A 6,535-nucleotide genomic window follows, 5' to 3' on the forward strand; every position below is an offset into this window, starting at 1 on the left:
GCAGTATGTAGAGTGTCACATAGGACTAAGTCACTAATGATCCCTTGTACACCCACACAAACACACCTACACACACACACACACTCAAAGTATGCACAACCACATAAAAATACTACAGTTTACAATAGAATTCTACAGTTTTCACTATTTAATTCTGTAGTAAACTGTAGTATACTGTAGAATGCTATACTACACACTGTATTAAAAACTGGGTGGTTCGAGCTCTGAATGCTGATTGGCTAACAGCCGTGGTATATCAGACCGTTAACCACGGGTATGACAAAACATTTATTTTTACTGTTCTAATTACATTGGTAACCAGTTTAGAATAGCAATAAGGCACCTCAGGGGTTTGTGGTATATGGCCAATATACCACGGCTAAGGGCTGAATCCAGGCATAAGAACAGCCCTTAGCCGTGGTTTATTGCCCATATACCACACCCCCTCTGGCCTTATTGCTTAAGTATACATCGATCAGTTTGTGATTTTATCCAATCTTACTCCCGCTGATATTTTAACATCTGGTTTTTAACCCCCGGACCTACTTTAAATCATTACATTAAATAATTACTTTTTCAACTCACCTGTCCAGGATAGTGGGGCACTGCAATAGAAGCTGACATTTGAACAACTTAAACCCCGGTTTTAGTGCACTGTAAGTTGATAGATTTTTTCACATACCTTAATAACGCTGGAGGGTGACATACATTGAGTGTACAAAACAAGGAACACCTTCCTAATATTGTAGTGGCACCCCCTTTTGCCCTCAGGACAGCCTCAATTTGTTGGGGAATGGACTCTACAAGGTGTCAAAAGCCTTCCACAGGGATGCTGGCCCATGTTGACTCCCACAGTTGTGTCAAGTTGGCTGGATGTCCTTTGGGTGGTGGACCATTCTTGATACACACAGGAAACTGTTGAGTGTGAAAAACCCAGCATGGTTGCTGTTCTTGACACTCAAACCAGTGTGCCTGGCACCTGCTACCATACCCTGTTCAAAGGCACTTAAATATTTTGTCTTGCTCATTCACCCTCTGAACGGCACACATACTCACTCCATCTAGGAGCCTGGACCCTCTCTTCATATTTCAAGGCTGCGTTAAGATATTGACTCAGAGATAGACCAAGCCTCGCTCAGGTAATACCTCCCATCCTCTCTAAGCATTGTCGTCATACTGTTGTCTATACTTCCAGGGGTGTTGTCAGTTGTAATCTTGTACCTATTCGTTTGAAATCCACTCTTAGATCTGCTATTGTTAACTCAAAAGAGAAGCCCACTGTGGTCTGCTCACCCAGTACTATTAGATCAAATGTGAATTCCATGAACTTGAATACACAGTCGGTTTTCAAATCATGTAGAGGACTTGGGCTGTTGCACGATGGCAACCAAAGCCAATGTAGGTCAGTTTATAACATTATATCATTGGTTAATCTGAGAGTTCCTCAAACTGACATTGGCTGCAGCCTCAGGCCCTATGGTGCCAACCTTGAAAAGTAATTCCAATTTCTACTCTCTCCTCTATTACAAATAGCGATAAACCAAATGGTGCAGTTCTATGCAATCTTATAGCCATACCAACTATGTAAATATCAACCATCAGACAGGGCCTGCAACTGCCTATGGAACATAGTTTATTTGAGTTGGAGACTCCATTCGACTGTGACCTGTTTGTGACCCATTTCAGGAAGCTAGTGGTATGTCACACATCACTACTTCACAGGAGAGGCATTATCAAATACGTTTTTTTTTGGGCTGAAATGCCTTCTGGAACATTCATGTGACTTAATAACAAACTTGTTTGCCATCTGTAAATATGAATACAATTGTTAAATTACGAGCCCAGTTGGTTTAGCCACGGAAAAAGACAGAAACCTTCCCGCTAGCCATGATTGGCTGAGATAATAGATGTGTCTGAGGGTGATTACGGCCATCTATTGTATTTCATGTCTAGACAATAGTGACCCATCCACTTAGCTAGATGTGGCTGGCGTGTGGCTAGCATTTATTTCACATGACCCATCAATTTAGACAAGTATGTCTGGGAAAGAATAATCGAATAATTATAAAATATTTATAAAATATTTTTATCTGGACACTTTCTATTTTTGATATTATGCAAATATGCAAGTAACCATTTCACTGTACTGCTTACACCTTCTGTATCCTGTGCATGTGACAAATAAACATAGATTTGATTTGATATAGTGTGTGTTTACCAGAGATGGTAATGTGAAGAACAACATGACCTGCACCAAAGTCAGAGTAGGACATAGGCCAAGGACTAGATAAAGTGTATTTTTACCTGGAGTTGTAGGCTACTATTTTCCCCACTTTTAGTCTTGAAATCTTTGGTTGTTTACTACACTACCTTACTCACTCTGTTTACACATGGCCTCACATGTGAATCCTTAAAGAGATGGGTGGGGCTAAGGCTTAAGAGGATGTGAACGATGCTGAATGGGGTGTAGACAAAGAAGAGATCTCCAGTAGGTGTACCAAAACATTCAAGGGCCATTTCCTCAAAAGTGGGGTTACAAGTTTATCCATCTTCAAAGTATAATAACTTTCCCATTGTTCCTCAACTGTAGTATATGATAGACCATTTTGTAGCTCTGAGTCTGTACTTTAGCCAATGTAAAAATAAAAAATAAACGTTATATTGTTGCTACATAAGACTGAAAAGAGGTGCTTGGTCACAAATCGTAAAGGACTTGGGTTGATGCATCTGAACATTAGGAGTTTACATTTAAGTCATTTAGCAGACACTCTTATCCAGAGCGACTTACAGTTAGTGAGTGCATACATTATTATTATTTTTTTAAAATGTTTTTTTCATACTGGCCCCCCATGGGAAACGAACCCACAACCCTGGTGTTGCAAACGCCATGCTCTACCAACTGAGCTACAGCCCTTCACAGCTTTACTTCCTAAACTGGATTACATCAAGATCTGGACTATGTAGATGAATCCAGACATTCTGGTATTGACTGAAACTTGGATCTCTGGGGACATTTTGGACTCTGATGTAAATATTGAGGGTTATAGTGTGTTCAGAGCTGACAGATAGGGTAGAAGTGGCCATTCTTATAAAAAATATTTTCTCTGTCTCTTTACTGAAATCCATTTCCCTTGCCCAAAAATGTGAGCTACTAGCTGTAAGCCTTTGTCTGAGGAAAAATGTATCCATAACTGTTATAGGGGTTGACCAACCTCCCTCGGCTAACCTTTGTGCACTCGAGGAGTTAACTAATACCGAACAAAAATATAAATTCAACATGCAATAATTTCAAAGATTTTACTGAGTTACAGTTCATATAAGGAAATCAGCCAATTGAAATAAATAAATTCGGCACTAATCTATGGATTCCACATGACTGGGCAGGGGCGCAGCCATGGGTGGGCCTGGGAGGGCATAGGCCCACCCACTTGGGAGCCAGGCCCACCCACTGGGGAGCCAGGCCCAGCCAATCAAAATGAGTTTGATTCGGGTGACTGGTCTCAGACAATCCCGCAGGTGAAGAAGCCGGATGTGGAGGGCCTGGGTTGGTGTGGTTACACTTGGTCTGCGGTTATGAGGCCGGTTAGACGTACTGCCAAATTCCCTAAAACAACGTTAGAAGCGGCTTATGGTAGAGAAATGAACATTCACTTCTCTGGCAACAGCTCTGGTGGACATTCCTGCAGTCAGCATGCAAATGGCACGCTCCCTCAAAACTTGAGACATCTGTGGCATTGTGTTGTGTGACAAAACTGCACATTTTACAGTGGCCTTTTATTGTCCCCAGGACAAGGTGCACCTGTGTAATGATAATGCTGTTTAATCAGCTTCTTGATATGCCACACCTGTCAGGTGGATGGAATATCTTGGCAAAGGAGAAATGCTCACTAACAGGGATGTAAACAAATTTGTGCACAAAATTTGAGAGAAATAAGCCTTTTGTGCATATGGAACATTTCTGGGAACTTTTATTTCAGCTCATGAAATAGGACCAACACTTTACATGATGCGTTTAACATTTTTGTTCAGTATAGTTTTGGTGTCTTCTTTTACTCAATCAGAAGTTATTATCCTGGGTGACCAAAATTATGATTGGGAAATGAAGGCTTCAGACAATCTATAAGACATGTGTAATGATCTAAACCTAACCCAGCTGGTGACTAAGACTACACGGCCCAGCCCTAAAGTAAACTCTGATTGATCTGATTCTAACGAATACACCAGAGAAATATGTTTCTACTGGTGTCTTCGCCCAAGATATTAGTGACCATTGCCCAGTTGTTTGTGTTAGAGATGTGAGAATACAAAAATGTAAGCCTTGTGTCTTCACAATTCTTTTTTTTTTCACCTTTATTTAACCAGGTAAGCCAGTTGAGAACAAGTTCTTATTTACAACTGGAACCTGGCCAAGATAAAGCAAAGCAGTGCGATAAAAACAACAACAACACAGAGTTACATATGGAATAAACAAAACGTACAGTCAATAACACGATAGAAAATCTATATACAGTGTGTGCAAATGTAGTAAGATATGACGGTAAGGCAATAAATAGGCCATAGTGCAAAATAGTTACAATTTAGTATTAACACTGGAGTGATAGATGTGCAGAAGATGATGTGCAAATAGAGATACTGGGGTGCAAATGAGCAAAATAAATAACAATGTAAATAATAATATGGGGATGACGTAGTTGGGTGGGCTAATTACAGATGGGCTGTGTACAGGTGCAGTGATCGGTAAGCTGCTCTGACAACTGATGCTTAAAGTTAGTGAAGGAGATAAGTGTCTCCAGCTTCAGAGATTTTTGCAGTTCGTTCCAGTCATTTGCAGCAGACAACTGGAAGGAATGGCGGCCACAGGAGGTGTTGGCTTTGGGGATGACCAGTGAGATATACCTGCTGGAGCGCATACTACGGGTGGGTGTTGCTATGGTGACCAATGAGCTAAGATAAGGCGGGGATTTGCCTAGAAGTGATTTATAGATGACCTGGAGCCAGTGGGTTTGGCGACGAATATGTAGTGAGGGCCAGCAAACGAGAGCGTACAGGTCACAATGGTGGGTAGTATATGGGGCTTTGGTGACAAAATGGATGGCACTGTGATAGACTACATCCAATTTGCTGAGTAGTGTGTTGGAGGCTATTTTGTAAATGACATCACCGAAGTCAAGGATCGGTAGGATAGTCAGTTTTACGAGGGCATGTTTAGCAGCATGAGTGAAGGAGGCTTTGTTGCAAAATGGGAAGCCGATTCTAGATTTAACTTTGGATTGGAGATGCTTAATGTGAGTCAGGAAGGTGAGTTTACGGTCTAACCAGACACCTAGGTATTTGTAGTTGTCCACATATTCTAAGTCAGACCCACCGAGAGTATTCTAGTCGGGCGGGCGGGTGAAAGCAGCGTTCGATTGAAGAGCATGCATTTAGTTTTACTAGCGTTTAAGAGCAGTTGGAGGCCACGGAAGGAGTGTTGTATGGCATTGAAGCTTGTTTGGAGGTTTGTTAACACAGTCCAATGAAGGGCCAGATGTATACAAAATGGTGTCGTCTGCGTAGAGGTGGATCTGAGAGTCACCAGCAGCAAGAGCTACATCATTGATATACACAGAGAATAGAGTCGGCCCGAGAATTGAACCCTGTGGCACCCCCATAGATTCAAAGAGGAGCTTTTAAAACTTAAGTGAACAGGCTTTTTCACATGATCTTTATTTTAGTGACCTTGATTGTACTTCAGCTATCCTTGAACCTGATTTAGCTATCAGCCTTTTTGCAGATGTCTTGAATACTATTGTGGATAATCATGCTCCGTTCAAAAAAAAATAAGGTTTAAAGGTAAGTCGAATGCCTGGTGCACTCCGGAAATATCAGAAGTCTTTCATAAAAGAGATGATGCTCGGGTCAAGGCCAGCAACACACAATTCTTAGATTTTTTCCAGACCTCAAAAGTGGTCTCCTGATGTGGTTTAGGCATTGTTATGGACTTATAACATCAAATATTGTTGTTTTTTCAAATAAAAAGTGTGACTTGGGAAAAATCTAAAACGTGAATTTCTGACTCAGTTGACAGCCTATATACCTGTTTCAATAGCAGGCCTACTAATAGCCAACTTGCACAGTACAGCTTGGGTTGGCCTAACTGTTAAAGACCAATATAGGATTTATAATTTTAGGTCATTCAAAGTGTATGTCACTGTTTCTCAATTTTTCACACAGGGCGCCTTTCCTTCACCAGGCGGGCCATTTGGAATCATTTTGGAAAAATTTGAGTATACACCACTTCACACACACATACAGTTGTAAGCTCTAGCAGCGATGCAGCTGTCAACATTCCTGGTTCAATACTAACGTTGTCTGTGAGTGTGTTTGCGTGTTTATGTGTGTGTATACAAATTAATCTAGTCTTGTGTGTTAATGTGAGAGAGAGAGAGAGAGAGAGAGAGAGTGAGAGAGCGAGAGAGAGAGAGAAAGAGCGAGAGAGAGAAAGAGAGAGAGAGAGCGAGAGAGAGCGAGAGAGAGCGAGAGAGAGCGAGAGGGT

The sequence above is a fragment of the Coregonus clupeaformis genome, chromosome 18 (assembly GCF_020615455.1).
Source record: "Coregonus clupeaformis isolate EN_2021a chromosome 18, ASM2061545v1, whole genome shotgun sequence".
In the NCBI taxonomy this organism is placed as follows: Eukaryota; Metazoa; Chordata; class Actinopteri; order Salmoniformes; family Salmonidae; genus Coregonus; species Coregonus clupeaformis.